Genomic DNA, 12,761 nt, shown 5'->3' on the forward strand with positions numbered 1-12,761 from the left:
TTTTGGGCTTGTTCTCCCTTTTCAGCACTTCGAAGCCCACTACTGAGGCCCAAGTCATTCGAAAAAATTTAAAGGGGTGCGCATCTATAAACCTTTCGGTACCCCTTTTGGCCACGTCATCTCCAGCTGTTCTCCATGATGCCACGCTTTGACCCCACGACCTTTCGGCTCCCTCTGATTTTGTCTTTTAAGAAAAACACCATCTCATTTCATCACTTACCTACTCTCTCTGCATTTATCCAGCTTTCTCTCTCCTCAGCAACCTCAAGCAACTTATTAAGTCTTTTCTGGTAAGCCTTCGTCCTCGCCTTTCTCAATTCTGATTCGCCCTTTTAGTTAATCGCCTTACTAAGGTATCTCCATTCTTTGCAGCTACCATGGCCGCCCCAAATGTGAACCTAGCTGAACAAGTATCGGCCAAGATTGATGAAGTCCGAACCAACGCTCCGAATACTGACTTCAAGGTAATTACCGACGCCGGCGATAACCAACTCTGTATCGGTCCTATCATAACTTCTCCTAGCCACCTATGTGACCTCGCTTCTCCTTTCACCGAAACCGCACCCCCTAGATTCTCCTTACCACACCAATCTTCAGTATGGGTCGGCACTACTTTCAGGAACTGGCCGATCGAACATGCGGGTTTCTCCAACTGGGCAATCAGACTCTCTCCTCATTATCGCCAGTTATGGATGGATGTAGGGATTTTCGACCTTATCGAATTATGCAAGGCGAGCAGACCCATCGCCAAACACTACATCATGGGAGCCTCGCTTTACTGGTCAAGCGCCATCAACTGCTTTTGCTTTAAATCCGGACCGATGACCATCACTCTTCTTGATTTGGCCTTGATGCTCAACATCCCAATTAACGGCGAGCGGATCACTCCCAACCTTTACGCCGAATGCCCAAAATTCAATCTGACAAAGGCACAAAAAAGCTATGGCTCCTTCGTAAAATTGTTCATGGGCGAGGAACCATACAAACCCGATCATAAAGAGCACATCGCCTTCCTGGCCTTTTTCCTTGCCAAATATGTCTTGTGTACTTCATCATTCCGGGTGACTGAAGATTGCTTCATACTCGCTGCTGCACTCGCCGAAGGACGCCGATGCAACCTGGGTGAATTTGTCTTAGCCCATCTGTACCGCTCATTGGGCGATATTGTACCACTCAAGGATCCCAGAACTTTCAAGTGCCCAGGAGGCCCACTTTGGATCGCCCAACTTTGGTTGGCCATGTACTTCCCTGAGCTGTTTGAGCTCGGTCCTCCTATCAAGGCCGAACTATGCGGCTTCCAATTGATATCGGCCGGCACACGCCTTCCACATATTTTGGATGTTTTGCAAGTCTTCAACAGCCATGCAATAAGATCGTCAGAGTTAATGTGCCCGGCTCTTCAACTCGCCTACCCCCCGTCTTGGCTCCTCGCCGGATGGGATACTGAAAACATGGAAGAGGCGATCGAAGCCGATCCAAGATTAAAGCTCGGCGGCCCTTACTGGGGAAGTGCCCTTAAATCACGGAATTTAATAGCGGGACTGGAATATGATCGTAGCGGGGTTGAACCTTACTGTCCTAACTATGTCTCTCGCCAGTTTGGCTTCGCCCAAGGCATTCCCTGTCCTTTATTGATCGCCTTCAATAATCGCGGGACCCATAGAACTTCTATTGAAAACTTCGCCGAACTCCAATACATAACCCGCCTAAACAAAGCCTATCTCCCTCCTTTGTCTGACTTGTCTCGCCCTTGTGTGTCCCCCATCTGTTCTCCTGGATTCACCGACTGGTGGAATTCCATCGTCCAATCTTATTATGATTTATCGCCCAAAGAGATTCTTTCACTTCATAATTTCGATTTACCACCTTTAAACAGAAAACCTACTCATGCCGATTTATTTCTTTTGCAGGCCCCAAAACGTCAAACTTTCACAGGTATTATCGGTTATCATTTCGAAATTTCTCGCTTTGAACGTTTTTATAAATTCAAATTCGACCCTTTAGATCGCCCAGGAATGAACCTTAAGATGCAAGAACATAGGAGGATAGCTCGGTCTAGTTTTTATAAAAAATGGGATAGAATTTGGGAGGAAAAATATAAACACCTACCCTACCAACTCTTTTTAGAAAAGGTTCGCCCCAAATTTAAGTACAAATCCCCTCGTGTACCAAAATGTAATTATGCTACGATCGCCCCTATTAAAAAACCAAAAACTAGAAAAAAGAAAGCTAAAGTTGACTTAACCGATTTGGGAGTAACGTATACTGGCATCCGATGCCCACCTTACGAAGAATCCGTAGCCGAACTGGTGCGCATCGGTTACCAGAAGATCCCAGGTATTCTAAAAATATTTTTTGGTTACCTTTTTTGACTCCTTTTCACTAATACTTGGTGTACTTTTGCAGTTGGTATTCCCCACTTCGAAAAAGAAGACAACTGGGAGAATGATCATGAAGAGGAGAACCCCACGAAAAAATCCAAGAAGAAAAGGGCTGCCAAGACTTCCAGCAAGGAGCCGAGGGCTAAGAAAGGGCGAGCCGAATCTAAAGGCAAATCGGTCACGGAGATTTCCGAACGCAAAGGATCTCATTTATTTGATCCATCTCCTGCTGCCACCCCTTCGCAGAGCTGCCATTCGTCCTCCCGGGGCGATACACAGACTGGCGGCGATGTTCAATCTCGAGGTGAATCTCAACCTTTTGAAGGTGAAGGCAACACCCAAACCTCGCTGGCCACCAGTTCACAGACTCCTAACGCTTCGGAGATTCTGAGGCGAATGGAGACCCCGCAACGTATATCGCCCTTGGCTTCAGAGTATCTCAACTTCAATGCCAAGCCTGCTGCTAAACATTCCAAGGTAAGTTAATTAATTGCTCATTCTAAACTATTCGCCTAGCAGCTTATCTTTTACTGTGGTCAAATATGGCAGATTCCTCTAAGCCCAACCGATCCGGATGATGTGGCGGCGAAGGCGGCAGCTTTCTTGGATTCTGACAGTGATGATGATCAGCCGCCCATCCTGGAGAGCGAATTGCTTGTAGAAGTGAGCAGCGGCCCTTCTGAGAATTGGGGCGATCACCTGGACATCATCTCAAAGATGAAGCCTGAAGGTACCTCCATCTTCAAATCGCCTCAAGAAGCAGAAAAGTTGAGGAAGGCTGCCACAGCACTGGCCGATGCTCCGCCAGAGGTGCTTAGTGAGAAGGCTCGCGGAGCTATGGCGAAACTGTCGGCCTCTTTTCCTGCCTTCCAGAAGATTCATGATGAGTTAGCGCTCGTCCAGACCGAAGCTGACAAGTTGGCGAGCCAGGAGGCCGAAGCTAAGGAGAAACTGGAGACGCTCAAAACTCATGTGAAGTCGGCTGTTGCGACCCTCACTACCCGCCGCGATCGTGCTAAAGCCCTTCAGGATCAACTGGCTGCTATCAAGCAGGAGCTAAATATTGAAGAGAAGGAGATCGGCGAGCTAGAGGTCTCTATGGACAAAAGCCTGCTGCAGGGGATTGATGTTAAAAAGAGCAGGGGGGTTCTAAAACAGAAAATTGCCAAGGTGAAGCCACAGGTGGACGATGCTCGCAAAGCTTTTATCACCGTTCGGAGCGAACTGGGCGATATTTTTAGCCATTTTTAGATTTTTATAAGTCCAGAACAATTTTTATATTTTTGCAAGTTCAGAACAATTCAGTCGCTTTGTGTATTTGCACTAGCTCCGAAATTTTGGCAACCTTTGATCGGCTAGGGGGCCGTATCTTGTATTTTTTTGTTATTTTTCAATGTTTACTCGGCCAGAGAGCCGAAAATTTCACCATAATTCACAACTTGCATTACTTTCATGTCTGATTATTTTCATATTATCGGTCCGTAATTGGTCCGATACGAAATAATGTTATTTATTAAAAAATAATTACAATATGTTGAGAAAAAACGGAGAACCCGTTGAAAAAACTCAACGAATGTGAAACGCCGAAAACGCAAACGGTGCTACCGAATGATCGGCGTTGTCTTATATTCGCCGCATATTCCGTGAATTGTAACATTCCAGGATACTCGGCGGGGAAGCATCAACAGCACTATTCTTCGTCGGCTCCAAATAACCGACGGTCTACGCCCTCCCAACAGCTCGGAACGTACTTTTTCAGGAACTGACCGTTGATCGCCCTGTCGTGTTCTTCCCCATCAATATCTGCCAATAAGTATGCTCCGCCTGTTAGCTTGTTGACCACAATAAAGGGGCCTTCCCAGTTCGGGCTCCATTTACCAAGCCGAGTGTCTTTGTGGCCGATAGGCAAGACTGTTTTCCATACTATATCGCCCATGGTAAAAGCTTTCTGTTTTACCCGTTTGTTGTAAGCTCTCTCGACCCTTCTTTTTTGAGCTTCTAAGTGATCTAACGCCGTTAAACGTTCTTCGTCAAGGTCAAGAGAATCTATCACCATTTTGTCAAAGTAATCGTCTTTGGACAATTTGCTCTGGTATCTGCGGCGAGTAGACGTTACGGTTAGCTCCATTGGCAACATCGCGTCGTAACCATAAACCAGTCTGAAAGGCGAAGTCCCAGTAGCCGACTTCTGACTGGTTCTATTCGCCCAAACGGCTTCTGATAAAAACACATGCCATTGTCTTGGGTTTTCTTCAATCATCTTTTGAACTATGAGCTTGATGGCTTTGTTCGTGGCTTCGGCTTGTCCATTGGCCTGGGCGTAGTACGGTGTTGAGTGCAACATTTTTATCTTCATTTGGGAGGCCCACCAACTTATATCGCTTCCTGTGAACATCGTCCCTTGATCTGTGGTTATGGACTCGGGCAAGCCGTGTCTGTGGACGATGTATTCTTTGAAAAACTTGATCACCGCTTCTTGTGTCGGCGACTTCAAAGGTTTAGCTTCGACCCACTTGGTGAAGTAGCAAGTGGCGATAATCACAAAAGTATGACCGTCAGACGAGCCGGGGTATACTTTCCCTATCAGGTCGACCGCCCATCCTCTGAATAGCCAAGGCTTGATGATGGAGTGCAGGTCTTCGGCCGGGACGTGTTGTATTGGGCCGAATTTCTGACAAGCTTCGCAACCTTTGGCATATCTTATGCAGTCTTGTTCCATTTTCGCCCAATAAAAGCCGTATTTGTGGATAAGCCACCTCATTCTGGGGCCCGCCTGGTGGGCGCCTGCTATACCTTCGTGTACCTCGGCCATAGCAAGCATCGCCTCTTTTGGACCGATGCATCTAAAGAGTAGCCCTTCAAAGCCCTTCTTATATAATTCGCCGGCTAAGACCACGTAATTAAGGGCTAAAGTCCTCAACCTCCTATTCGTGGCGTCTGGTTTTTCGAACCACTTCAGGAGCTCGTCCCTCCAATCTTGGGTGACGTCCAGCTGGTAAACCGAGAATTGTCTTTCGTCGATCGTAATGCCCCCGGTGTGGAGATTCGGTGTTTCCCTCTCTATGGCATCGAATTCTCGGTTTACCTTGTAACCACTACCGTGCTGAGCTAGGTCGTTTGCAACGCCGTTATCGGCCCTCTCTGTGTATTCTATCCTCGTATCCTGAAAGCCTTCGTTCAGGTGTTTCGCCTTGTTGCAATACCTTACCAACAGCTCGGACTCGCATTTGAATTCTCCTGTCACTTGTTTAATGACCAGCAAAGAATCTCCTTTTACACTGATCGCCCTTGCCCCTAGCTCGGCTAAAATTTCAAACCCGAATATGAGGGCCTCATATTCTGCCTGATTGTTGGTGCATTCGAACTGGAGTCTGAATGACAACTGATAGGATGCCCCCAAGGGCGTGACGATGTGTACTCCCGCGCCTGCCCCCTGGCTTGTCCTGGATCCGTCGAACCACATCTTCCACACGGCGATGTCAAAGAACGTGACTGTTTCTTCCTTGAGGGTAATACCAGGGTGATCGGCCAAGAAGTCTGCCAACACTTGTCCTTTTACTGCTCTTTGGGGAACATACACCAATGTGAATTCGGACATTGCAATCGCCCATTTTCCAATCCGATTCCTCAAGTATGGCTTCGATAAGATATACTTAATGATATCGGTTTGGGACAATACATACACTACGACCGGCAACATATAGTATCGCAGCTTGCAGCATGTGAAGTACAGGCATAGACACATTTTTTCTATGTCGGTATAGCGAATCTCTGTGTCCGTCAATTCTCGGCTTAAGTAGTAGACTGCTCTCTCGACCCCATCGTCCTCTTGGGCGAGCATACATCCTAAGGATTCGTGTGCAGCCGATAGGTATAGCAACAACGGCTTATTCGGCTTTGGAGGGGTCATAACCGGAGGTTTTGCCAAGTAACCTTTCAAATCGTCGAACACCCTCTGTTGCTCGTCCGTCCATATCCACTCGTCGGTCTCTTTTCCTCTCAGCAAAACACTCCAGCTGCGAAGTCGGCCCGCTGTGTTTGCTATGAATCTTCTTAAAAAATTGATTTGACCGATGAGCCTCTGGAGCTGCTTCTTGGTTTTAGGTGGTTCAGCATTTATAATCGCCTTGGCTTTGTTCTTGTCTATTTCTACTCCCCGCTGGTGAACCAAGAAACCCAAGAAGTTTCCAGCCGAAACGCCGAACGCGCATTTCAAAGGGTTCATTTTTAACCCATTGCGTCGTATACGCTCGAAACCTTTCCGGAGATCGGCAAGATGAACTTCGCCTGTATTTGACTTGATTACGACATCGTCGATGTAGACCTCCAGGCAGTCGAGGCCTCTGAACATCTTGTTCATCGCCCTCTGATATGTTGCCCCCGCGTTCTTTAAGCCAAAAGGCATCACGACCCATTCGTAGGCTCCGATCGGCCCGGGGCATCTGAAAGCCGTTTTGGAGATGTCTTCCTTGCTGATTGGAACTTGGTTGTACCCGGAGTGCGCATCGAGGAAACTGAGTATCGTGTGTCCTGCTGCCCTGTCTATCAGCATATCGGCCACAGGCATCGGGTATTCGTCCTCAGGTGTAGCCAGGTTGAGGTTCTGAAAATCTACGCACACTCGTAGCTTCCCGTTTTTCTTCATCACTGGCACGATGTTAGAGAGCCATTCGGTGTATTGGGCTTCCCGAATAAACTTGGCATCTTCCAGCCGCTTAATCTCATCCTGTATGAGAGTATCCACTTCCCTGGACATTCGCCGGGGAGGTTGCCGAAATGGCCGAAACCCACTCTTTAATGGGAGCTTATGTTCGGCGATATCAGGATCAAGGCCCGGCATTTCCTCGTACGACCAGGCAAAACAGTCGCGGAACTCAATGAGTAGGGCGATCAGTTGCTCTCTGAATTCCTCGTCAAGTCCTGCGTTGATATATATAGGCTTGGGCGATTCATCTGTCCCCAAATTGATTTCGAGGAGGTCGTCCTGTACTTGGGCGGGATCGTCTTCTAACTTCCCGGTTGCCAATCGTATGTCCCCGATCCGCAGCGATCCTGTTGGGTCCTGGTCCTGGTCCTCATAGATGCATTCGGCCGATGTAATATCATACAGCGAGGTTAACTGTCTAATTTTCTCCCTCAATTCTTTATGTCGTGCTATCATTTTAAATCTTTGAGGATGGTGGATCGGCCTTTGCCCCCGAGGGTCACTAATACCGGCCGATCCGAGTTAACAAGCAAGCGAGGGACGCTCGTCTCTCCTTTCGAACTAAGGGATTGTATGTTGCGCACCTCTTCATCATATAAACGTGCTTCGAGTACGTTATGGTCCTCGCCGAAGGGGTTGGGATCACCCTGCACAACTTCGGCCTCGCCGTCATCTCGCCATATGAAGAGCATTTGATGCATAGTCGACGGTATACACATGTTGGAGTGTATCCAATCGCGGCCGAGCAAAATATTATAGTTGCTCCGGGCATTGACTACGAAAAACCCTTCTTCGGTTTCTACTCGCCCCACCTTAATTATGAGGGTAATGTACCCCTCGGCCGGCGTTTCGCCCCCTGCGAAGTCAGTCATGTAAACATCGGTCGGGTCAAGCTGATCCCGCGTTATGCCCAATTTTTTGAGCATTTTCGCCGGTAGTATGTTAACGCCAGCCCCGTTATCGATGAGGACTCGGTTAATCGACACCCCGTTCAAATCGGCCTTGATGTACAATGGCCGAATGTGCCTAGTCATCCTTTTTGGAGGTTTGCTAAGAGATACTACCGCGGTATCATCGGCGCTATCTCCTTCTGGTACGATTACATCGCCTTCCAACGTTGCCTTCTGCCCCGGTTTACTTCTGTATGAGTTGGGGAGCGTGACCACTTTTACTCCGTATTCGTCCCTTACCACCGGGACCCAGGCTTTCAACACGCCCTTCTTGTGCGAGACGACGACCTCGCGGTCTTTAGGCAATCTTGCTTTAAGCTGACCACCGTGGTGCGATACGAGTACGTCCTTGTAGGACGATCGGCCGCTAGAATCTTCGTCGTCTTTGTGAACTACTGTAATACCCCAAAATATTTAAGTATTTAATTGGACCACGTGTCCAGTGTTGCATCACCGGAGTAGCGATATCGGGAGGATTTCCGAGAAATTAAGATAAGTATAAAATATTAGCAGGACGGTTTTAAAAAGAAAAAGATTATTTCGAGAAACTTAATATTATATTTCAATTCTAAAGTTAGAATTGGAATTAGAAGGAGAAATGTTAAGAAAGTCGCAAAATAAGGTACAGGGACTAAAATGGTAATTTAACCATATAAGACCCGAAGGGATATTATTTCGCCAAAGCCCGCGAAATATTTTATAGTATATGTGGTAAAAGTTTCGGGTCAATCGGAGACCTTTTAAAATTTGAACGCGGATGCGTTTGGGCTAAATTGTAACTTTTGAAAAGTTTCAAGGGCCAAAGTGCAAATTAGCCAATTAAGCCTCGGGAATAACAATTAGAAGATTATTGATGGAAATAATAATTTTGGGGTAGTATTATTTATTTGGATATAAATAATACGTAAGTAATTGAGTTAGAAGGATAATTTAACCATTTGGTTAATTATTAAAGTTTTAAAGAGAAATGGTTTAAGTTAAAGAAATGAAGGATTAAACTGGCAAATTTGCCAAACTATATATACACATTTCCTTAATCATAAGGAATCAGAGAGGAAAGAAATCTCCAGAAGGAGAAAAGAAAGAAAGGGACGACCGTTTCGATCCGTCGCTCGATCTCCGTTTCTCGTCCGTTTCCGACGCTTAATAGCTCGAATTGATCGTATTCCAGAGGCGAATCGCGGTAAGCTTGTCGTTTTACCGTTTAAACGGATATATTTTAAGTTATATCGATTCAAAGTTTTAGGCCACGAAACGATTATATCGTTTTAATCGATATTAGAATTGGATTATAGTGTTTTGAGCTTAGATTAAGCGTTTCGGATGTGTTTGGAACGTTCTCACGCCGGAAGCACGTCGGAATGATCGAGGGCGAGTGTTACGCGGGCGCGTAACAATGTTACGCGGGCGCGTAACATAGTTACGCGGGCGCGTAACAAAGTTACGCGGGCGCGTAACAATGTTACGCGGGCGCGTAACATAGTTACGCGGGCGCGTAACAATGTTACGCGGGCGCGTAACAAACTTGCGCGGGCGCGCAAGTACTTTGCGCGGGCGCGTAACAATGTTACGCGGGCGCGTAACAAACTTGCGCGGGCGCGCAAGTACTTTGCGCGGGCGCGCAACAAAACTATGCGGGCGCATAGTTTACGTGAAGCACTTATATGGTACTTTTGCCCCGCTATGACCCCGTTTTCCGACTTTAAGAGTGTCGACATCAAAAAGGAAATACGGACCCCGAAAACGATAAATATAGATATCGAGCATGACGTATTCGATTAGGGTTTCGAGATATAAGAAACTTATGATTAGAAATCGATGAGTAAGAGATATAACAAGTATCTCGCCTAAGTCTTAGAACACGATCAAAGTTAAAAGACGTCTTTAGAATAAGATCGAGTAAACCTAAGTTTATAACTTAGGGTTTTGATACTAAGCCTACGTTTATGGATTAAACGTACAGGTAACTCGACTAAGTAGCGTACATACCGGCAAGCTACCAGGCCAACGAGCTGGATAGCTACGAGAACAACGCATGGAGCTTACGCTTGCGGGAATATAGTAATGCAGTTTTGGATAGCGGTCACTGTGAGTGGCAATTTACTTTCGCGTATTATTAGTATAAAAGTTATTTTCATATATATACGTATATTGTTTTCACGCATCGCATTATATACAATTGATTGGATGTTATATGTTTATTTAATTTCTATATGTGAGAACTAGTATGCGATCCGAGGAAACTAGCTACCTATTGGGTGTCAATAGGCTGTGTGATCACCAGTATCGAGTCAGTCTAGTATGTTTGCATTGAGAAATGACTTGACACAGCTGGGAGCTGTTGATGAATATGAAATTTACGATTGGGTTATGATTTAGATACGCAGAGTGAACTCGGCTACGGTGTAGCCTGGAAGTCCCCGTATCTAGTGGCTGGGCCACCAGCGAGTTGGACTCGCAATTGATATTTATGATTGGGTTGAACGATATATGATTATTCGAGAGATGTGTCGCATGCTAGGATATTAGTTTCGTACGGATCAAATACCTGTTTATATGTTTTATATTATTGTTTTCTTGAGATGCGATGTTATATTTTTATATTAATACCGTTAGTAACTTGCAAGCTCACTCAGTATTTTCCCAAATACTGACCCCTCACTCTGATGTTTGCAGGTATACGGAGTCGGATCAGACAAACCAGCTCCACTGTGCCAGAAGTCATTGGACTTGCACAAGTATGAGTTCCTAAAGCTGCAGTAGTCAGTAGGTGTCAGTACTAGATAAATATTTTGACTTCAAACAGTATTTTTATATTGTAAACTTTAATATGATATTTTAATATCTATAAATGTATTATCTGAAAGGGTTTTCCTGGAAAATGTTTTAATACATATTATGTATTATATTTTTATTTGCGAAAAATTATTAGTGGTTTTAGGCTTGCTACGGGTTTCGGAGCTACCACTCCCATTCCCTAGCGCCGGTCTCAGCTCAATAATTTGGGTCGTGACAACTACTGCCGTAACGGACACATTGGCCGCTTGTTTTTCGCTCTTTGGCATCCATACCTTCCTTACCTTGGCATTTCGCCTATCAGGCGATTTGGCATCCGCATCGGCCTGGTTCCTTACCCCCAGTCTCTCGGCTATCGGCCTATTTCCGTGCTGCTCTCTGGGAGCCGATTCTGTCCCGTGATTCGCCCGCGACTCTTGTCGCAGCCTTTGCATTCTCCTCTTTTGGGTTTTCGTCATACGAGGGGTCTCCTCCGTTGGCCGAAATATCCTCTTGAATACATTAGTGGCAGACCTCCGCTGTGGCTCATGCCTCTGCCACTGTTCTGTGGGCGATCTCGGTTTAAAGGTCTTGGGATGCTTCCTCGTGTTCTCGCCTCCTTTGACCTTAAAACACGTACTGCATGAGGGGCAAGTCATATCTGCAGTGGGCGAGCTGTACCGCTTCCTCTTCTGTTGCTGAGGTCGCCCTTTTTCTCCTCGCCACTTTGAACCGTCGGTCTCTACTCTCGGCTTGGGCCTTCTAGCGTTCCACTTGCTTTGTATCTGCCCTTGCTCTAGGTAACTATCAAAGTGAGGCCGAATGGTGTTAATAGACACGTATTTTACATCGGCCTCTTTCTTCGTTGGGAAGAGAAGTTTTCCTTCGTTAATTGCCTTCTGGATCACGTTTCTGAAATTTACGCAATTGTTCGTACTGTGCCTCCAGGAATTGTGGTACTTGCAATAATCCTTACCGACCAGCTCCTCCGTCGGTGGAATCGTATGACCTTCGCTTAGGGCGATCTGCCCATCCTTCAACAGGGCATCGAATATGTCGTCGGCCTTAGTCAGGTCGAACGAATACTCTTTTTGTACCACCGCGGTTTTATTTCTTTTGACAAAGCCAGGCTTTCGCAAGGCCGAACATTCCAGGGGTTTTGTTCCCAAAAATTCGGCCATGTTGACTTCATCTTCGGATCCACTATCTTCGCTATCAGACACCACGGCCACGTCGAGCTGGTCTTTGTAATAGGTCCCTTTAGATGCGCCTCTCCTCTGTTCTTTCTCCTGGAGGAGTCTTTCGTAGCTCGTCACCCTGTTCGTTAACTCGAACAAGTCCCGAAACCTGTGGCCCTCGAAATGCTCCCTCATGGCGAAACTCATTCCTCTTACCACTATCGGTACGCAATCGGCCTCTGACATTTTGGTGGAGCACCTAGTCCTGAGGTTTCTAAATCGGCCAATATACTTCTCTGCCGACTCACTCGGTAGCTGTGAGATTCGGGCGAGGTCGGCCAGGGTGACATCAGGTGGTGCCCTGTAAAACTCTTCATGGAAGAGGATTTCGAGGTCCTTCCATGTGTCTACCGAATTGGGCGACAATCTAGAGTACCACGTAAACGCCATTTTTGTCAAAGAGCTGGCGAAAAGCCGGAGCTTCCAGAAATCGTGAGCAGCTGCTTCGCCGCATTGGGCTGAAAACCGGGCGACATGTTCAACCGTGGATTGACCCTTCTCCTCGCCCGAAAACAAACTAAACTCTGGCACTTTATACCCCCTTGGGAAAGGATATAACTTGTCGATCCAGTCCGGATACGGTTTCATGTACGATGGGCGAGACATAGGTCGCAGGTCCACCCTGAGCCTTTCTAGCATGTCCACGAGTTGCCCTTGATTGTATATATTTGGTTCGCCTCCCTCGGAGTACGATCGTTCGCCCGTGTTGGGC

Source organism: Mercurialis annua, linkage group LG5, assembly GCF_937616625.2.
Source record: "Mercurialis annua linkage group LG5, ddMerAnnu1.2, whole genome shotgun sequence".
NCBI classification, from domain to species: Eukaryota; Viridiplantae; Streptophyta; class Magnoliopsida; order Malpighiales; family Euphorbiaceae; genus Mercurialis; species Mercurialis annua.